The 21040-nt window shown below is 35.8% G+C and overlaps 1 long non-coding RNA gene across 1 annotated transcript; it reads right to left on the reverse strand.

Annotated features, from left to right (window-relative positions):
• Positions 1–1637: 1637 nt before the first annotated feature.
• On the reverse strand, positions 1638–20371 carry LOC113607359 (uncharacterized). Its single transcript, XR_003427921.1, has 3 exons — positions 20265–20371; positions 15431–15589; positions 1638–1836 (listed from the first exon to the last, which is right to left on the reverse strand). It is a non-coding gene; the product is annotated as an uncharacterized LOC113607359 (long non-coding RNA).
• Positions 20372–21040: the final 669 nt, after the last annotated feature.

Genomic DNA, 21040 nt, shown 5'->3' on the forward strand with positions numbered 1-21040 from the left:
ACAGTCCATAACAAAGAAACAAATCAACCAATTGAAACATACACAGAATTGATGCAGATGTTAGAACTAGCAGACAAGGACAGTAAAACAGTTATTATATCTGTATTTCATATGTACTAAAAGTTAAACAAAGGCATGGAAGGTATCTTTTAAAAAAGACCCATGCTGAACTGCTGGAGGTGAAAACTATATCTGAAATGAAAAATATAGTGGATAAGATTAGCAGTAGATTAAACATTGCAGAAGTGATTAGTAAATATGAAGACAGCAATCACAGCTATCCAAATGAAATACAGAAAAAGGAATAAAAGCGGGGCAGAGTATGTTTGAGCTGTGGGATAACTTCAAGTGACCCTAATATACATGTAATTTGGGTCTTCAAAGAGGAGAGGAAAGGAGAACAGAAAAAAAAATATTTGAAGAAATAATAGTCAGAAATTTTACTAATTTGATGAAAAATGTAATGCATAGATCAGATAAGCTCAAAGAATCCCAAGCACAAGAAATATGGGGAAAAAAACTACACCAAGCACATCATAATCAAATTACTCAAAACCAATTATAAAAAGAAAATCTTAAAAGTAGTCAGAGACAAACACCTTATGTACAGAGAAATCATGGTAAGGATGACAGCAGAGACAATGCAAGCAAGAATATGGCACAGCAATGTCTTTGAAATACTGAAAGAAAAACCATCAATCTAGAATTCTATACGCAGCGAAAATATAGTGAAAAATAAAGGCTTTTTCAGACATACAGAAGCTGCCAAAATTCATCACCAGCAGACTTACACTACAAGAAATATGAAAGGAAATCCTTTAGGCAGAAGGAAAATAGCAAATGGAAATATTGACCTATACAAAGGAATGAAAAGCACCAGAATGGTAATACATTTGTAAATATGTCAGTTTTCTCTTATTATTCAAATACTAAGGGATATTGGAATTCTGAAATGGATTATGTACAAGCTATTCATCTGTCACATATTACGTCCCATGGGAGAATCCAGAGGAAAATACCTTCCCAAGAGTTTGAGAAATACATTGGTGAGAGGAATTTCAAGATTCTTTAAGTCCTCTGTACTACATTTTCTTTGAGGGCTGGAGATGACAGTAGGAAATTCTGCCAGTTTTCAATGGCAGCATCCTGAAGTGCCTCTTTGAATTCAGTGAGGGTAATTGAATCCTGAAGTGGTAAGGGTCAAGTGGTATCTCTTATTCAACAGAGACAAGGTGGTTATTATAATTAAAATCAATGTCAAAGCTGTAATAAGAATGGTTGACCCAGAGATGTCCTTGGCTTTGGCTAATTGATTAAGGTTGTCCCTTTAACTGATATAGGTGAATGATGAGTGGAGTTTTTGACTCAGGTCCATTTCAAAGGGAGCTCATGAGGTCCCTGGACACATTTCATAGATATTTTCCAATTCCTGAATGCATAGTTGAAATACACATACTCAGCAACTGGCAAAATCCAAATATTGTTTCTTTAATTGGCATATTGAGGGTTATTCTGAAAAGAAAACCCAAGAAATGACTAGTGGAAACCCCTAGAACTACTACTATTATCAAAAGAGTAAACCAAAGCAATCTCACTTTCCTGAAGAAATTGCAGAGATTAATTCAACCATCAGAGAATTGAAAGAACTGGAGATTATGATTTCTATATCATCATTCAACTTACCTGTTTGGCCTTTGCAGAAGAGAAATGGTCATCAAAATGATATTGATTTATTATTAACTTAATGAGATGATGACTCCAGTTGATGGTGCCAGTCAACACAGCCCATCCTATCTGCTATGTAGTTGTTGATCCAGAAAATAGTTTTCTTTTTACCTGTTAGTAAAAACGACCAGAAGTAGTTTGCTTTCACCTGGAAATGCCATCAATACACCTTTTCTGTTCTACTTATTATTACATCAACTCTCGATCTTCTGTCTTAATCTAGTCTGTAGGGATCTTGATCATCTCTCCATTCCAAAGAATATTACAGCCCTGTGGCATAACTTAGGAACAAAGAGAAAGCTAGGAGGATAGTGGTAGAAGGCAAGGCTCGGAAGATTGGCATGGGCCAGACAATTCAGCTTCTTTTAGAGGATTTCAAGAATGTTAAGGATTTTGGTCTTTAGATTAAACACAATGGAAAGTCTTTAAAGATTTTAAAGCTTGAGGGATTGATAAAAGATGGCAACATTCTTTTAAAACTGTTATTCAATAACAATAAGAAACTTATTCTAGCTGAGAAGAACATGAGAATTGCATTTTGAAGAGACCACTCAGTATCTTGTCAAAAATGGATTAGAATGGTGAAGTACAGGAAGTGAGGGGAAATTAATTAAATGACTAGTATGTTAATTCAGGTTAGAGATGGTGGTGGCTTAGAATATGGTGACAGAAGATATGGAAAATGTGAATTGATAGAAAAGAATAAAGAATAGATGAATCTCAAAGAAGGATTAACTTTTGGAGTGTGAAGAGTCCAATATCATGGATGAATCTGAGATTTTTAAGTTATGCATCTGTATGCATTGTATAACTGTTCAATGACATTAGAAACATTGCAGAGAAAAATAAACTTTGGAGGGAGTTTGGTGTTTGACATATTGAGACTGAAGCATTCATATGGAGATGTGAAATCAGATATATAGTAGGTTTATTAGGCTTAGTAGACTCAGGCTTAAAAGAGAGATGTGAGCTACATTTAGAATTTTTAAAGTTATGTACATATATGTGGTAATAGATGTATTTGCCTGTAGATATGTAATAGAATGTGAAGAGAGACCAGGCTTGAGTCTTGAGAAAGTCCAACATTTAATTAACAAGTAGAGGAGGATGAATCTGCAGAAAAAATTTTTTTTTAATTATAGAAAGTTAGAATGGCCAGAGAGCTAGGTAGAAAACCAGTAGATAATACTATCCATGGAAACCAGCAGGATTGTTTCAAGACGAAAAGTGAGGTTAATAATGTCAAAATCTGCCAAGAACTGAAAAATGTCCATTGGGTTTGGCAGTATGGAGGTGATTGTTAACCTCAGAGGCCAAATTAAAGAAGATAGAACATCAGTCAAAGTGTTGAAAAGAACAGGGAATCTATAACTCTTTTAAGAGGTTAAAACATTTGGCTCTGAAAGTGACGAGAAAGGTGGAAAGTGAGGTGTTAGCCAGAATGGGGTCTGAGTATAGAGGTAAAAAATAGACTTTAAAACATTTTTTTTTTTTTTCCGGTACGCGGGCCTCCCACCGCTGCGGCCTCTCCTGTTGCGGAGCACAGGCTCCGGACGCGCAGGTTCAGCAGCCATGGCTCACGGGCCCAGCCGCTCCGCGGCATGTGGGATCCTCCTGGACCGGGACATGAACCCCTGTCCCCTGCATCGGCAGGCGGATCCCCAACCACTGTGCCACCAGGGAAGCTCTAAAACATTTTTATGCATGTTTAAATGTCATTGGGAATGATCCAATGTTAGGAATCACTTTAACATGCAGAAAAGAGAGAGGAATTATTTGGTTGTGTAATGTTTACGAAAGATCAGGAAGGAGTAGAATCCAAGACTCAGGTGAAAAGATTGACCTTAAATAGGAGTAGAGACAAGAGAGAAGGAAAAGATGAGTGCAGGTGGAGGTTCATAGAACTGGTAGCAGGAAGTTGGGAAAATGTATTTCTGATGGCTTCCAAGTGAGAAAGCAGGAAGGAGGCAGTATGTTTGGAAGGGTGAGGGGTATAAAGAAGTTACAAAGTAATCACTGAGAAAGTGAATTAAGAAGAAAAAAATAATTGTAAGGTTGCTATGCAAGGTGGAAAACCGATTTGAAATTGGTTACCCTAAATTTATCTGCCATTGCAACATGCAGTTGAAGAAGAGCATTCAGAGAAAGAGGAAAATAGGGCTGATCCAGGTTTGGGGCTTTCTGAACACTTATAATAAGAAAGCAAAGAGGCAAAGGAACATTTGTTATTGGCAGGAGTGGTATTGAATTTGAGCTTTGTAATCTCTAGACTGATTAAGGAACTGGAGAAAGAGTGGGCAAGCGGATTAGGAGGACAGGGAAGGGCAACCGAAAGTCCTGATGTGGTCAAACAAAGGTCAAGAGTGAAATAAGTAAGCTGAATAGAGAGGAGATTATGGACAGAGAACAGGATGTTCGAATTAGCAATTTTGTGTGCAATATTGAGATGCAGTATTATGATGTAACAAGGTCTAGGGTGTTACCAAGGAAGTAATTTGGTGGAAGAATCTACTTGAAACCTTGCTAAATTTTAACCTCACTCTTCAAAGTCAATACAATGACAATTATCATTTTTAACCCTGACATTTGGGGTTTATATTATAAAAAAATAATAAATCCACTAGGGATAGCTCTGCATGGTTAATCTCTGAATCCATTCTCATAGACTTCATTTACATGTCTTCACCTGCTGGCAACTGTAAAATTTTATATTTAGAGGGCATACTTCCTCTCCATGGCATTCAAATTTCTCTTACCCATTCACCATAATTTCCTAAGTCTGTGGTTTCACAACCTTGGCTGATCATCAGTATCACCTGTGGAGCTTTTTAAATTCATAAATTCCCAGCCTGCCCAAGGTTAACCAGATTCAGTAGTTCTCAGGTGGTGCGTGGGAATCTGTATATTAAACAAAAGCTACCCAAGTCATTCTGACAATTCGCCAGGGATGGCAACCATTGCCCTGTGGGATGGGGGAAGTATTCTGCCTCTGACTTATCAACTCCTCAATACAAACTTCTGGAGCTAGACATGTCAAAGGAACCAGGTGGAATTCCACAGACTTTAAAATAATGAAGCCAACATTTACATTTCATTGAGCTAATTTATGTATTTTGAATAATTTAAAATATTAAGACATTCTGTTACTTTGCCTTCTGGTTGTCTTTAAGGTCAAGGACTGTGACTTGACCTAAGTAAGGAGAAGGGAATATTTCACAATTTCTCTGAGAGTAATACCCAGATAATTTTATTGTAACATTATTGTGTAATAACAGTGTGATAGACTTTACTGTAAAATGGTATAATTATTTGTGATATCGATTTCAAAGTTTTCTTTATTAAAATATTCCCCTCCATATCTGATTTTTGGAGACTGAAAAAAGAGAGAGGACTTGGGAAGCTGTTGTAGAAGACTACATTAGAGATAATGGTGATGGAATCTACAAAAGTAGCAAAATGAATTCAAAGAAGACAAAAGGTTGAAAGTGATTTATGAGATAGGATAGAGACAATTTGGGATTAGGGATAGTACATTCGTATTTCTACTGGAGTTCTAAAACTAACTTTGTATGAGTTATATCTTTAAGTGCCACAAAGTAGAAAGCGTCTTTATTTTGGTTTAAAGATTGTACCTTTGTCTTATTTCAAATTATACGATTATTCCTAATATTAGATATTGTTTTAACCAAAAACAGAGACTTAAAACCAAATTTCAAAGTTGTCACAAACACTCTTAACTCTTCCAACTTAAGAAGGACCAGAAAAACAAGAATTGAGAAACGAGTGCAATGTACCTTGGTTCCTATTTCATATGGGAAGTCTTATGAGAGTTTAAGCTAAAACCCATGGGGGAAAGGAGGAAGTGAACTTAATTATGTAAGTCAGATCACCAGAGAACAGATAGAATAAAACAGTAACAAGACTCACCAACTCCAGGTGGAGGAAATTAAACCCTTTTAAAGTCCACATGTAAGGAAATAGAGTTCAACACCGCAGGGAAGCATATGCATGATCTATGAGGTTGTGCTTAAGTTAAACTCATTTTATTTTTACCTTAATCCTTACAAAATAATTATTCCTTGCAATTGATAGTTCATTCTAAATAGAAGCATGACTTTGGCTCTCTGGGTGACTTGGAAGAATTACTTATGGCTTGTGTATAAAATGTGTGATTGATATGAATTAAGAATGAACAGCCAGAGCTAGTTGAAAGGATGAGGATCCAAAATAATATTGACCTAGGAAAAGTTTAGGCCAAATGCAGCATGAAGAATATTGTAAATATAACTATAAACACTGGTACTTAATTTTTAAAGCATCTCCAAGTGTTCAAATGTGTAAATTCAGTATGGGAACTAACATGGCTTAAGAGCAGCACATATTAACTTCAGGATTTAATGAATTCAATATTAGCCAATAATGTGATGAAATAGCCTAAACTGCTTCTGTTATCCTGGAACACGCTGACACAAGTATAGTGTTCAGGAAAAGAGAAATGATAATCTCATTCTTCTCTTCACTGTTTATACTGCACAGTGTTGAGGTCAGCTTTGCCCACCATATTTTAGAAACAACATAAGCAAACTGGGTTGTATCCAGCTGCGAGTGAAGACAATCGTACTAGAACTTGAATCCATAATGTAATTAATGAAAGAAGCAAAATACTTGCCCTATATAAGAGAAAGACATAGCTGGTGTCAAATATGTGAAGTAGCATTAGATTCATTCTGTGTAGTTCTACAGTGGCAGGACTCAGAAAGGCCAATGGGTGAAAATGGCAAGTAAGCGAATTTTGTCTGTGTGCTAAAATAAGTAAGAAGAGAATGGTTTTACAAATTTCAAGCCAAGAGGGAACTAGTAAAGCTTCTTGGGGATAATACTAACACGGAAACTCTTGCATAAGGTATAAGAATAAAATGTTTAGCAGCCCTCAATAATTGTTCAAATATTGGTGCTAAGCTGACTACATGCAAACAATCACCTGGGAGATCATTAAAAAAAGTTCTAGATTCTTCACCTGGGGCTTCTAAGTTATTTGGACTTAATTGGGTTCTGGCACAGGAATCCAGATCTTTAACATGCTCTTGGGTGGTTGTGATGAACAGCCATGTTTGGAAACTACTGAATCATATTTTTTCCAAAAGTCTATTTCAGCTCTTAAATTCTATAATTCCAAATACTTAAAAAAGATCATATTATTGGCCAAATGATCTAATGAGATATTCAGTGAGGTTAAGATTTAATTTGTCATTGGTTAACATATATGAATGTCCTAAAAAAACATGACCTGAAAGAGAATTTGGAAGAATTAAGAAGCAAAACCAAACACTAGGTTTTTTTTGCTATCTAGTCATTCCACTAGATCATTTAAGAACATAGATGTTTGTTAGATGTCATGGAAGCCCTGGGGTCAAATATAATACTCCTTTGCAATCCTGCAGAAAGCACCGGTCTTTCTTAGTTTGATATAGGGGTTTTCCTAAAGGGAGCAAGGGATCTTTTGTCCAAATAGCCAACTGTCTTGTCTACTATTGCTGCTCATTTAAAAAACATATTAGAAAGAAAACTGTTATGATTAAAAGTTTCACAAAGCACAAATGTTCTTTAGTCAGCATGAACATAAGCCAGTAACACTTAGAAATTGTTTCTGCAATATCTGTTTTCTACTCCTGGATTCTTGTCCCACTGTGTGTACTCAAACATGTGGCAACCAGGACCTTGGACAGTAATTTATTTCTTCAGAACAAGGATACCTGAACTGAAAAGGCTGGGATAAAAGCAGAGTTTTATGGGTGAGGCCGTAGACCTATTTTCAATAGGTCAGTCCTGAAAGTGCTAAGAGACTTAAAAATCATAACACACAAGAGTTGAAACAGCCGTTAAACAGTATAGAGTGCAACCCCCTTTACAAACAAGAAAACAGATCCAGAGAAGGACTGTGACTTGACCTAAGTCTTTCCCTTAGATAGTAATAGAACTGGGACTGGAATCTGAATCTCCAGTCTCAGGCCTGTTGAAAAAGAAAATCCAAGATACCACTTTGAGGAAAAGGAGCCCCATATAAATGGAGAAGTCGTGATGGGAGATGTAATTAACACTTGATATGCTCTGTGCTGACAACCAGAACTGGATAGTGATTTGCTCTGCATGTAGAAGGCAGGTAAATAGGATGACAATGAGGTGGAATCAATAATTGTGGTAATTTAAGAGCCAGCCAAAGAAAAGAACTGCAGGCTAAATTCAGGTTATTGGGATGAAAATTTAATCTGCGATCTCTGGATTAGCCTTTATAAAATGTCATTTATGTCATAAATAGAACATGAGAAATAGAAAGAGAACCAGAATCTTAAGAGTACAAAGAGTGCAATCCTGCAAAGAAAGAGAATTAGACGCACTGTGGATTCTTTGGGGCTGGAGTGGGAGAGATGACATCTAGAGAGAAAGCATTGGAGTTCCCTGTACCACCACAGTAGTATCACACCATTCACGCTAAAATACAGTTCTAGAGCAATTTTAAAATTAAAAATGAGGTAAACGTTAGAAGGATCTTCAAATAAATTAGTGTCTAGGAGGGAATATTAGGAAAGAATATTCTAGAAGGAAGTTAGGATTTTGATTCACCTATCAAATTGGAAAACAGTCAGGTATTATAAAATGAGACTTTGTAGAAATGCTACAAACCTAAAACTTAACCAGCTGTCATTCAATCTTTTTGGATAGGAGTGTGGAGTCATAGTTAAATTGGGTAAATGGTTAAGTAAATTTTGGAATATGTTTGGTGAATATTATGTGACTATTAAAGTGACACATATGAAAATTTTAGAAATAAATTTTTTAAATGTAAGGCCTAGGATAAGTGAAACATATATCACAGGTTTATTGTGAGGATTAAAATAAATAATTGATGATAGTAATTTTAAACAATACAATGGCATTAAATATAAAATATCATTATTATAACTACAGGAAAAATATTTTTACATTTGGATAAAGATTTTAGAAGACCATAGAATATATATAGCTGTTGTTTTAAGAAGAGTGGTCCTAATTTTTCATAAAACCGTTCAAATAATAAGCATTTGTTTTAAACAGTTAAATTAAATTCTTTACCAAACGTGAGAACTCACATATAATGTAAACTTCAGGTGCTTCATAGATGGAACTTAATGGATAAAATTCAGTTTTATCAAAGCATAAAATCTTTAGGAGGAAACACTCAAAGAAAACATGTACTGCACTTGTAATGATCTTATTGAAAGTGAAGGAATTGTAGAATTTTTTAGTGAAACTTTTTCATGGTATAGAATTAGAAAGTGGACCAGAGAGCTAATGACTGGGACAACAAAGTTGACCCCCAAACTCCAAACTGGTTTGGAAAATCTGCAAAATAAATGACAAGATCCAGAATTTTGTGTGGGATAAATGGCAGCTTCCCAAACAGGTGGTGTCAGAATCACAAGGAAAGAAGTTTGTGTGCATTCTTGATTTAGCTAAGAGAAGTCTTCTGTCCTCATCTCACCTGAATCCTACCACAGTTAGCACTCAGACAGAAGTATCTGGATTGTCTTAATTCTACCATGAAAACCCTATGCAGCTTGGAGATGACTAAGGACATTCTCTTTTTAAAAATGCTTCTCTAAGTCACAGACATCTTGATGTTTCAAGTTTTTAAAATTACCTGCTTCTTTCCTTAGCCCTCATCTTGACTTGTGTTGCCCCAGAAGCAAACCTGAGTACAAGTAGTCTGAAAGGGAAGCGACTCCAGGAAATACTAATAGGAGTATGAGAAGATGAGACATGGAAGGGAAAGAAACCAAAAGTGGGCATTATCACACTCCAGTCCACTGGGGAACTCCAACAGTGAAGAACCCACCTCAAATTTATCCCAGCCGAGGGGAAGAGAAGGTGGGATGCTTCTCCACCAACTCCCAATTTGTCACTAGTTGAGAATTACGTGGGGGAACATGGCTTTCAAACAGTTCTGACTTGCCCTCTTTGGGCCCAATATTCCTTCATAGTGAGAAAAAAGTCCATGGACAGAGGATCCCAGTATTCACAGTAAACAGCCTTAGGTATGTAGAGGTAAAACACCAAGGGGACCTCTAGCTATAGTGTCATCTGCTACAGACCTTTTCGTATAGGACAAAAGATATCCCTCAAGAAAAGTCTCTGTGCTTCTGCTCTTCTCTCTATATATGAATTTACTCAGAGACCTAATTGTTACTTATCACTTTACACCTTTTCTGTCTTGCAAATTTGTAATCTGTATTTCACATTCTGTCTTTCCCTCAAACCCTGGTTCCACATCCCTGGCTGTTGATAGCATAAATCCATTTGGATATCACCATCAACAAATATCCACTAATATTTTCTGAGCCCTAGCTATGGTGCCAGGCATTGTCTAGGTAGTGGGGATATGCCAATAAATAAACTAAATTTGCCTTCGCAGATTTTAAAGCCTGAAGATGAAGAGAGGTATATAGTCAAACAAACAGGTGATTTTAGGGTGTGAAAAGCCCTGGGATACGGAACAGTCCAGAGTGCTGTGGGAGATGCCGGAGAGGCATAAGCTTGGGTGTGAGGAGTCCGGAATGCTCCTTGGAAGAAGTAAGGCCTGAATTGAGACCAAAGGATGAGTAGAAGTTAATGATCCTTGTCAAGGCTGTTTTCCCAAGACTCAGATCAGGGCCTAGAGCAAATTCCCAATTAATGTTTGCCAAATGTGTGAATAAGGAAAAAACACTTCAGGTACAGATAAAAATGTATAGGGGACTCAGTGTTTTGAGAGAAGTCACCTTACATTTGGGCAAATGGTAATAACATTGTATGGATAGAAAAGGGATGAATTTCCATCTGAGATGAATAATACTGATGATAAAACTATTCATTCCAATAGATAGAAATGTGATTGCAAACTTTTAAAAGTGCATTTCCTTCCTGTGCATTGCGCACTTCCTTCTAGCTCCAATAACACTGAGAATAGTTAAGCAGTAAAAGAGAAGGATCCCCAGGGGATGTGAGCTCTAAGTTTGAAACCTGAGAGATGAGTAGTTGTCCAAAAGAGGGAAAGTGGTAATAGTTGTGGAAAAGGAGTTGGAAAAATATCCTAGGCAAGAGAATACCTTGTTCAAGGATGAAAGCTCAGAGATTTGGCAACTTTAGGTGGTAAGGCAAGTGATTCAGCAGTGTGGAAGTGAAGACAAGAGCAAAAAGCCCAAAGGACCCTACTCATAAGTCTTAAAGGTCTTGTTAAAATATTTGGACTTTACTTGAGGATAATGATGAGTCAAAGATTTTATATGGAGCCATGTGATCAGTTAGAAAGAAAGAGTGAGGTGTTGAGAAAATCTGACTGGATGGCCACCCAGACAAGGTTTCTCATGGTTACTATTTGTATCCCCACATTCCAAGGTCAAATCTTTGACTTCAGAGTTTCAGAAATTGGCTTTCATCAACATAAGGACAATGGATTGTTAGTCTCACACTAACAGAACTTCCAAGGAACTTTTTCTATCAATTATATAAATTTTCCAGTGACCAGTATATTCATGTCTCCTACACGGAATCTCACCTCCCTTCTCTGTATCCAAGTCTGGACCTCAGAAAGTTACTTCTTAAGTTAGAATCAGAGAAAAGAGACAAGTCAAGTATATTGAGGGATATTTTACTCCAGCCTACAGCTCTCAACCCTGACTGTACATTAGAATAATTCAGGGAGGTTTTTAAAAAAATTATTGATGTCCCTTTTAGCCTAGTTAAATCAGAATCTCCAGGAGTGAGCCCCAATTTACTTTTGTAAACCTCTCACATGATTCTAATGTACAGCCATTGACCTAGGCCCTGGTCTAACTTGATGAGACAACTCCGCTACTGAGTAGATGTTCACACCCTTCCAAATTCAGTGTTTGCTCACTGGACAAGACAGGATACATATTGCCAACTTCTTGTCTCTGACTCCAGGTTTTCTAGTTTCTGTTGCAAACCACCTCTATTCCATTGACATATACTTTCTTTTTCACTTTAAACTATTTCAAACATAGACTAGAATAGAAAATAGAATAATGAATAACTGTGAATCCAAAACCAAACTTTCTCAAATCTAACAATTTTGTACATTTGTTTCAGATATTTTGTAAAATTACAGATACGAATTTTAGTCCCCTATACACTCTTGTCCAATCCAATTTTCCTCCTTCTCTGCTTAGAGGTAACCATGATCGTTAAAGTGGTATTCATTATTTCTAAGCATATCCTTTTACCAAAAATGGATGCCTTTTTAAACGGATGCAAAAAACCAGAACTGCTTTGTGTACTTGTAATTTTTATATAAATGACATCATCCTTCATGTAGCCTGCAATTTTCAATATCGATCAAGAGTATGTTTTGGAGAATTATTTATTTTAATACATTTAACTTCATTTCAACCATTTTCACTGATGTATAAACTATATGAATTTATATAAATGTAGCTTCCATGCTAGAGTTTCTCTTGGGTATATATCTAGAAGTGGAATTACTGGGTCAATATATATATATATGCATATTTAACTTTCCTTGATGTAACTAAATTATTCTCCAAAGAAGTTCTAATTTAGTCACCCACCAGCAGGGTATGAAAGTTCCATTTGCGTCACAGCCTTATCAATGCTAGACATTGTTGCCAATACGATCTTTAAAATTTTGCCAATCTAATGAGTGTAAAATAATATGGGTTTTAATTTGTAATTCCTTTATTACTAGTGAGATTGAGCATCTTTTCATATGTATTGGCTATACAGTTTTCCTTTGCTAGGAAACAAGAGTCAAATATTTTTATCCAGCATAGAAAAACTTAATGATCTTTTTTTTATTTGTTCTATATACAATGGAACTTGAAATGACTACTAATTACCAGTTAAAATTATATGTTAACTGGCAAGAATTTATAGACTTTCTGGGAGATTTACAGTTTGGGGGATGACAGATTGTCTAAGTTTCCTATTTGCTGTCACTGCTGATTTTGTGGATCTTTGCTCAATAAAAACCAGAATCAAAAGTGAGATTGTATACGTTGTGTGCTTTAGTATATTGACTCTATTATCTTGTGATTACAAGTTGTAGACCCTTTATGAACTTTGACTTTTTCATCTACTTGCTATATGTGCAGATGTCAGCTATCTATTTCTACCAAATATGTATAAAAATACCATAATTCCAAATTGTTTTGTATTACCCAATGATCTAAGAACTTTAAAAAGGGATTTTTCATAATCTCTAGGTCCATGCCAATCACATTATTTCATTCTTTTTTATGGCTGAGTAATATTCCATTGATATACGTACCACATCTTCATTATAGATTCCTCTGTTTATGGACATTTATGTTGCTTTCATGTCTCGGTTATTATAAATAGTGCTTCAGTGAACATTGGGATGCATGTATCTTTTTGAAATATGTTTTTTTTCTGGATATATGCCTAGTAGTGGGATTTCTGGATCATATGGTAGTTCTGTTTTTAGTTTTTTAAGGAACCTCCATACTGTTCTCCATAGTGGCTGTATCAAATTACATTCACCAACGGTGCAAGAAAGTTCCCTTTTCTCCACACCCTCTTCAGCATTTATTGTTTGTAGACTTTTTGATGATGACCATTCTGACTGGTGTGTGGTAATATCTCATTGTAGTTTTGATTTGCATTTCTCTAATAATTAGCAATGTTGAACATATTTTCATGTGCTTTTTGGCCATCTGTATGTCTTCCTTGGAAAAATGTCTATTTAGGTCTTCTGCCAATTTTCTAATTGGGTTGTTTGTTTTTTGATACTGAGCTGTATGAGCTGTTTGTATACTTTGGAGATTAATCTCTTGTCAGTTGCTTCATTTGCAAATATTTTCTCCCATTCTGTGGGTTATCTTTCCATTTTGTTTATGGCTTCCTTTTCTATACAAAAGCTTTTAAGTTTAATTTGGTCCCATTTCTTTATTTTTCTTTTTATTTTCATTACTCTAGATGGTGGATCCAAAAAGATATTTCTGCAATTTTTGTCAAAGAGTATTCTGCCTATGTTTTCCTCTAAGAGTTTTATAGTATCCAGTCTTACATTTAGGTCTTTAATCTATATTGAGTTTATTTTTGTGTGTGGTGTTAGAGGATGTTTTAGTTTCATCCTTTTACATGTAGCTGTCTAGTTTTCCCAGCACCACTTATTGAAGGGACTGTCTTTTCTCCATTGTATATTCTTGCCTCCTTTGTTGTAGATTAATTGACCATAGGTGCAAAGGTTTATTTTTGGGCTTTCTATTCTGTTCCATTGATCTATATTTCTGTTTTTGTACCAGAACCATACTGTTTTGATTACTGTAGCTTTGCCATTTACAGCAACATGGATGGACCTAGAGATTATCATGCTAAGTGAAGTAAGTCAGACAGAGAAAGACAAATATCACATGATATCACTTATATGTGAAACCTAAAGAAATGATGCAAATGAACTTGTTTACAAAACAGAAACAGACTCACAGACTTCAAAAACAAACTTATGGTTACCAAAGGGGAAAGGTGGGAGGAGGGATAAATTAGGAGTTTTGGATTAACACATACACAGTACTATATATAAAATAGATAATCAACAAGGGCCTACTGTATAACACAGGGAACTCTACTCAATAATCTGTAATAACCTATATGGGAAATGAATCTGAAAAAGAATGGATATATGCATATGTATAACTGAATCACTTTGCTGTATACCTGAAACTAACACAACATTGTAAATCAAATTTACTCCAAAATAAAATAAAAATTAAATTAAAAAGGAGATCTTTCAAACTGTTTATAAAATTAAGGTTTTACCATGTTTTTTGCTGCTACTGCTTTTTATTGTTTTTGAGTTTAGAGGCATTTCTTTTATTTTAATTTTCAGATCCTATGAACTCAAGTGAACATACTGATTTAGAGCTTTTACAGAGGTGTTAAAATTGCTGTAATAAGCTTATCAACTTTTTATGTATATAAGTATTCTTGTCATGAACAAATTAAAATTTTCACTGGGTTAGTTATACTATTTGTCATATTAATTACTAATTTTACAGATTATAGATTTTTGACAGAAATTCAAAACTACTTCACTTGATTACTCTTTGTCTTATTTCCGATGTTGAGAATAATTCTTTCTAATTCCTCTTAATACACAAACTGAACTCCATCTTATAAAAATTTGCTTCCTGTTAGAATACCAAATACTCTTGGGCTTATAAAGATGCCTTTATAAACTCATACTTTGTTCTTTGTAAGCTTGTATATATATTTCAACTAACTACTGATAAACTGTATAATTTGGCACTGTCTTTCCTCAATCTTCAAATCTTCAGCGAAAAGTTTTAAAAATATACTTGATTGCTGAGTGAATTAGGGAAAGTGATTTTTTGAAAAATAAAATTATGTCTTAAGTGTTTGGAATTTAAATTAGTGTTATCAGTAAATTAGTCTGTTAAAGTTATTTTTAAAGTGAACTCTCTGCAAGGAACATCAAATGAGGATTTCTTCACATGTCAGGCAGAAATGCAAGACAATGAGCTTTGAGAGTCCTTTGTCTTCTTGACACCAAAGATCTTTGTTTAAATGAAAATTTGGATAAACCCCAAGTAAGAGAAACAAAGGAACCATTAAGAAGATTGGAGAAGTCTGGAAGGAGTGTGAAAGGACACTTTCCTCCACTACTTACTGTCCCCTCACTGCTTTTCTTAATCAGGCCTCCTCAGGAGGCAAGATGGGATGACAAAAAGGACAGCAGTCAGTCTCCTTTCCCAGGGCCTTCACGAGGAACATTCAGGGGTTCTGCACTTCTGAAAACTGTAATTGGTCAAGCCTTTGCTTCAGTAACCTATAAACACAGGATCACAGGATATAAGTTAAATATAGAAAAATATGATATGTAAATTCATGAGTTTTGCAGGTAGGTAGATCCAAATGGTAGCAAAATCTCTTCTGCCTTGACTTTAAAGGAATGAAAACAGAAATGGCGATGAAATGAATGTCTATAAAGAGTTAGGCAACCTGCAAAGCCCCTGTAAATGTCCCTGTCCCCTAGTCTCCTGACCACCCCACACCATTATCACCACTAGCACCACCACCTGGACTCAAGGCTCTGAATTAGAAATTGATGTTTCACCACTTTCGTGGACATTTCATTCATTGATTAACATTATGTGATAGAAGTATTCTAAGGCAACTTAGTATAGGAGGCGCTTGTTTTAAACTGGCCACTCACTGAAATAATCAAGCAGTTTGGGAGGGGGAAGGAATTGTCCTAGCCGGAATCTAGACACTGATTCTACTCAGTCTGAAACTACATTAAATCTGCTTTCCAAAAGAGAAAGAACATTCTTCCTTAGGTGACTCCTGTATGAACTTTTTAACTATTGAGGTCCAGCATTCCACACCCCCAAGCCAGTGTGGAAACTCCCCAAAGGAGCAGTTCCTCTTCTGCTTTTTAAATGAATTGACCATATCTTTTTTCCCCAAGAAATCCCTAGGGATTCTTTCCTTCTTTCTTTCACACACATTACTTTTGTTGTATTCAAGAGACCACATTCCAAGTGGTCTTGTTAATTAATTAGATGGTAAAATTAGATGGTAAAAATATTGCAGTTCTTTTAAAACTCCACATCAATGTCATGATAGGATTAGTGTCATGATAGATTTTTTTTAACACTATTTATTTTAAGTTGCGAAAAATTAAATTTCATGGAGAATGATTTTCCTCTCTTGTAGCTATCTGGGTGCTCTCTACCATGCCTATACACCCCCTATACATATGTGTTCTTGGCAATACCCCAGGAGGTTTGCGTCCCAGATCCTGTCACCACTGAACATCACAATATGCAGATGTGGTAGCCCCACTCTTATAATGGCAATTGCTCCATGCTGGAGCCATGTGCCCACCCACAACCTATGGTAACCTAAGCGTAAATATAATTTTGTCGTAGGAAAGGGGGACTGGGGATTATTTATGATGACTTGAAATCAATCTCCTTTATAATTCACCAGAAGTTTGGAAGTTCCAAAACTGCTCATAGTCATAGATAAATATCTTTGGGTAAATCATAGACTGGGAGGCATTTTGCGAGGGAGTTCTGGGTTGATTCATTCAACAAACTTAGCATGACTTTTTTTTTTTTTTTTTTTTTTTTGTGGTACACGGGCCTCTCACTGTTGTGGCCTCTCCCGTTGCGGAGCACAGGCTCCGGACGCGCAGGCTCAGTGGCCATGACTCACGGGCCCAGCCGCTCCGCGGCATGTGGAATCTTCCCGGACTGGGGCACAAACCCGTGTCCCCTGCATTGGCAGGCGGACTCTCAACCACTGCGCCACCAGGGAAGCCCTAGCATGACTTCTTGATCCATCTGCAGTAATGACCCTATAGATTTCCCTATTGTGGATTTTCATATGAATGGATCATATAATGTGTGAAATTTTGTGACTGGCTTCTTTTGCTTAGCATGTTTTCAAGGTTCATCCAACTGTAACATGTATCAGTACTTCATTCTTTTTTATTGAAGAATAATATTCCATTGTATGGTTGCTTATCCTTTCATCAGTTGATTGACATTTGGATTATTCCCACCTTTTGGCTATTAAGAACAATGCTACTATAAACATTCGTTTACAAGTTTTATTATGAACATGTTTTTCATTCTCTAGGGTATTTACCAAGGAGTGGAATTGCTGGGCTTAATCATTTGAGAAATTCCCAAACTGTTTTCCAAATAACCTGCACAATTTTATATTCCCACCAGCAGTGTAAGAGAGTTCTGATTTCTCCATATTTTTAAAGCACTTTTGTTATCTGATTTTGTTATTTTAGTCATCCTTGTGAGCCTTGATTTCTGTTCTCCGTGGCTCAAGAAACTTTTAGAATCAAAGCTCAAATTCTCCCACACCCCCCAAAATACCTAACTGGCTTCCCTCTTTCTCTTTTATTTTGCCCTGATAATTTCACTTACATATTCTGGTTACATATACTTATATGGATATCTAAATAGATAAATAGATCCATACACACACACACACACACACACACACACACTAGCACTTAGAATTGTTTTCAGTAGAATGATTTGTCTAATTTACCTAGGACATAATATAACTGAAAGTAGAAATTTGTTCTTTTGTCCATTTTTTTATTGGGACCTTTTTATGATTGATAGTAGGAGTTCTTTACATATTCTGCATAATAATCTTAATTTTAGTTATATGTGTTGTAAATGTCTTATGTAGTTTATATTATTTTACTCTTAATACTGTCTTTTAATGAACAAAATTCTTAATTTTACTATAGTTGAATTCATCAATCTTTTCCTTTAGGGTTTTCATTTGTATGTCTATTATAAGAAATATTTCTTTACCCCAAGGTCATAAAAATACTGCCATGTATTTTCTTTTAAATATTTTAATGTCTTTCACATTTAAGCCTTTATCCATTCGGAATAGATTTAGTCTGTGAGGTTGGGATCCAATTTCATTATTTCATTATGTGTAACTGACAGTCCTAACAGTGTTTATTGAACAGTCCCATCTTTCACCAGTGATATACAGTGCCACCTGTGTCATATAGCTCTCTTCTATATATGACGTCCTTTTCTTTTTTTCTCATTAATTTGTCTGTGTATTTATAAATACCACACTGTCCTAAATATTAAGAATTTATGTCTTGATACCTAATAGAACAAGTTTCACCAAGTGCCACATTAACTATTTCTGTCATTTTGCTTTTCTTGTATATTTTAGAATTATATTACCAAATTCCTTGAAAGCTGTTATTAAATTTTGACTATAATTGCATTTAATCTATAGATCAGTTTGTAGAGAGCTGATATATTTTCTTTGTCAAGTTTTCCTACCCATGGGTGAGCTTACTTATCCACTTATTTAGGGCATATTCAACTTCTCTGAATAATATTCTATAATTTTCTTCATAAAGATTCTTCACATATTTTGCTAAATGTAGTAAGCGTCTTGTCTTCTTTGGATTTAAAATGGGATGCTTCTAATAGTTCACCATAAAAAATGGTATTAACTGTAGGTTTTTTTTGCAAATACCTTTATCAGGCTAAGGGAGTTCCTCTAAATTCTGATTTATTTGAGAGGGTTTTTTTTTAAAAAAAAATGACTTAAATTTTATTAAATACTTTGATTGTGAGTTTATATTTGGTTGATCTTAATCTCTGAAAAATCTGATAGCCTCCATCAAGTATGCTTCCTCTGAAGGAATGTGTTTCCTTCAGTCAGAAGCTGGAGAATCATAATAGCCCCCTTTTAGGTTACTCAGCTTAATTCAAGAATTTTAGATGGGGACTTCCCTGGTGGTCCAGTGGTTAAGAATCGACCTTCCAATGCAGGGGACATGGATTGGATCCCTGGTCGGGGAAATAAGATCCCACATGCTGCGGGGCAACTAAGCTTGTGCACTGCAACCACTGAGCTCACGCTCTCTGGAGCCCGTGTGCCACAACTAGAGAGGAAAGCATGCCACAACAAAAGATCCGGCATGCCACAGTGAAAATCCTTCATGCCACAACTAAGACCCATTGCAGCCAAATAAATAAATAAACATTAAAAAAAAAAGAATATTAGATCAAATTATCTACCTTTTGCAAATCCCTACATGCAAACCTTAGTCCCTTGATTGCAGTAAAACTTGACACTTGCTCTCAGGGAACCTGCCTTTTGTGAATACCTATAATTCACTGTTACAGTTTCAGTTCCATTTAGATTGGCCCCACAGGCAAAAACATATGTATTCTGGATTTTGTTTATTAATAATAATTAGAAAATCCTCCCAATGCATACCTAGTGTCTTAAGTGCAGTAGAGGAAGAAAACCCTGTGCAGCATCCTCATTCCTCCATTGGATTCATATATTTTTTAAATTCAACAAATTTCTATTGAGGGTCCACTATGTACCAGACAATATTCTTGGAACTAGGGAGTTTGGTCATGGATAAACAAAGAGACAAAAAAAAAATTCTGTCTTCATGAGTCTTACATTATAAACACAGATAAACAAGATCATTGTAAAATATATAAAGCATTCAATAGGGTTAAGTACTAAGGAGAAAAAATAAATAAATCAAAGGGAATATGAATGGAAAAGTAGGTAAAAAAGTGAGATAGGCTATCCAGGGAAGACCAGACTGAGAAGGTGTCATAGAGTAAGACTAGAAAGAAATGAAAGAGCTGGACATTGGGATATTCAGGAGAAGAGTCTTCTGGGCAGAGCACACAAGAGCCTCTGTGGTCAAAGGAGCTTAGTTAGAGCATGAAGGGTCTACTCTAGAGCAGCAGAAGTCTTTGCGATCAGAGGGGGGAAAGAAAGGGAAGTTAGCAGAAGATATACTCAAAGAGGTTAAAGGGAACCAGATCATATAGGGCCATATAGTTCTTACTTTGAATGAGACAGGAAATTATTGGAGAGTTTGGAGCAGGAAGAAGTAATTATTTTTCTGCCAAAGGTTTAAATAGAATCACTGCAAAACACTAGACACTCAGCACACTTACCTGCTGAGAACTTGGGTTTTGGTGTTGGTGAGAGGTGTTTATTTGCAAAAGAATATACTTTGGAAATCCAGGAATGAGCACAGGAGTAAACACCAAATGTATCATGGATTTACCTGTAAAATCAAGAAAATGATACAAGTGCAAGAACACATGGATGAATTACTTTATAACCTGGGTGTATTGTACATAAAGCTTTCTCACTATGGCTCATAATCCAGATACAATAAAAGAAAAGATTGATCAACTTTTGATAAAAGTAAAAGAAAATGTTTACAAGGCAAAATCAACATAAATACACATCACTTGCATACCCCTCAGAAGGGCAAAAATTAGGAAGCTGGATAATGTCTAAGACTGGCAGGGATGTGGAGGCAGAAGAAGCCTGATTCAGCTGTTGGTAGGACTGCAGACAGATGCAGGGGGGCCAATAGTAGCAGTGTGTATGGTCGAATAGTACAGGCACTCTGTAACCCAGTAACACTGCCCCAAGGTAAATTTCCCAATGAAATTCTTTTATAATTCCATATGGTACATATATAAGGATGTTCCTAATAGCATTGTAATAGCAGAGAGTTAAAGGCAATCTAGGTGCCCAACATCACAGGGAGTAGGTAAGTGAAATGTGGTACATGTAGCAGTCAGAAGTAACAGATTAGATGTACATTTAGCAAAATAGATGGATATTAAAAACATAGTGTTGATTGAAGAAAAGAAATAGAACAAGGCCTATATGATGATAGCATCTATGTAAATTAAAAGCAGATACCCATAAAACT

Source organism: Aethalodelphis obliquidens, unplaced genomic scaffold, assembly GCF_003676395.1.
Source record: "Aethalodelphis obliquidens isolate GAN/ISIS:26980383/991018 unplaced genomic scaffold, ASM367639v1 scaffold48, whole genome shotgun sequence".
Taxonomy (NCBI): domain Eukaryota; kingdom Metazoa; phylum Chordata; class Mammalia; order Artiodactyla; family Delphinidae; genus Aethalodelphis; species Aethalodelphis obliquidens.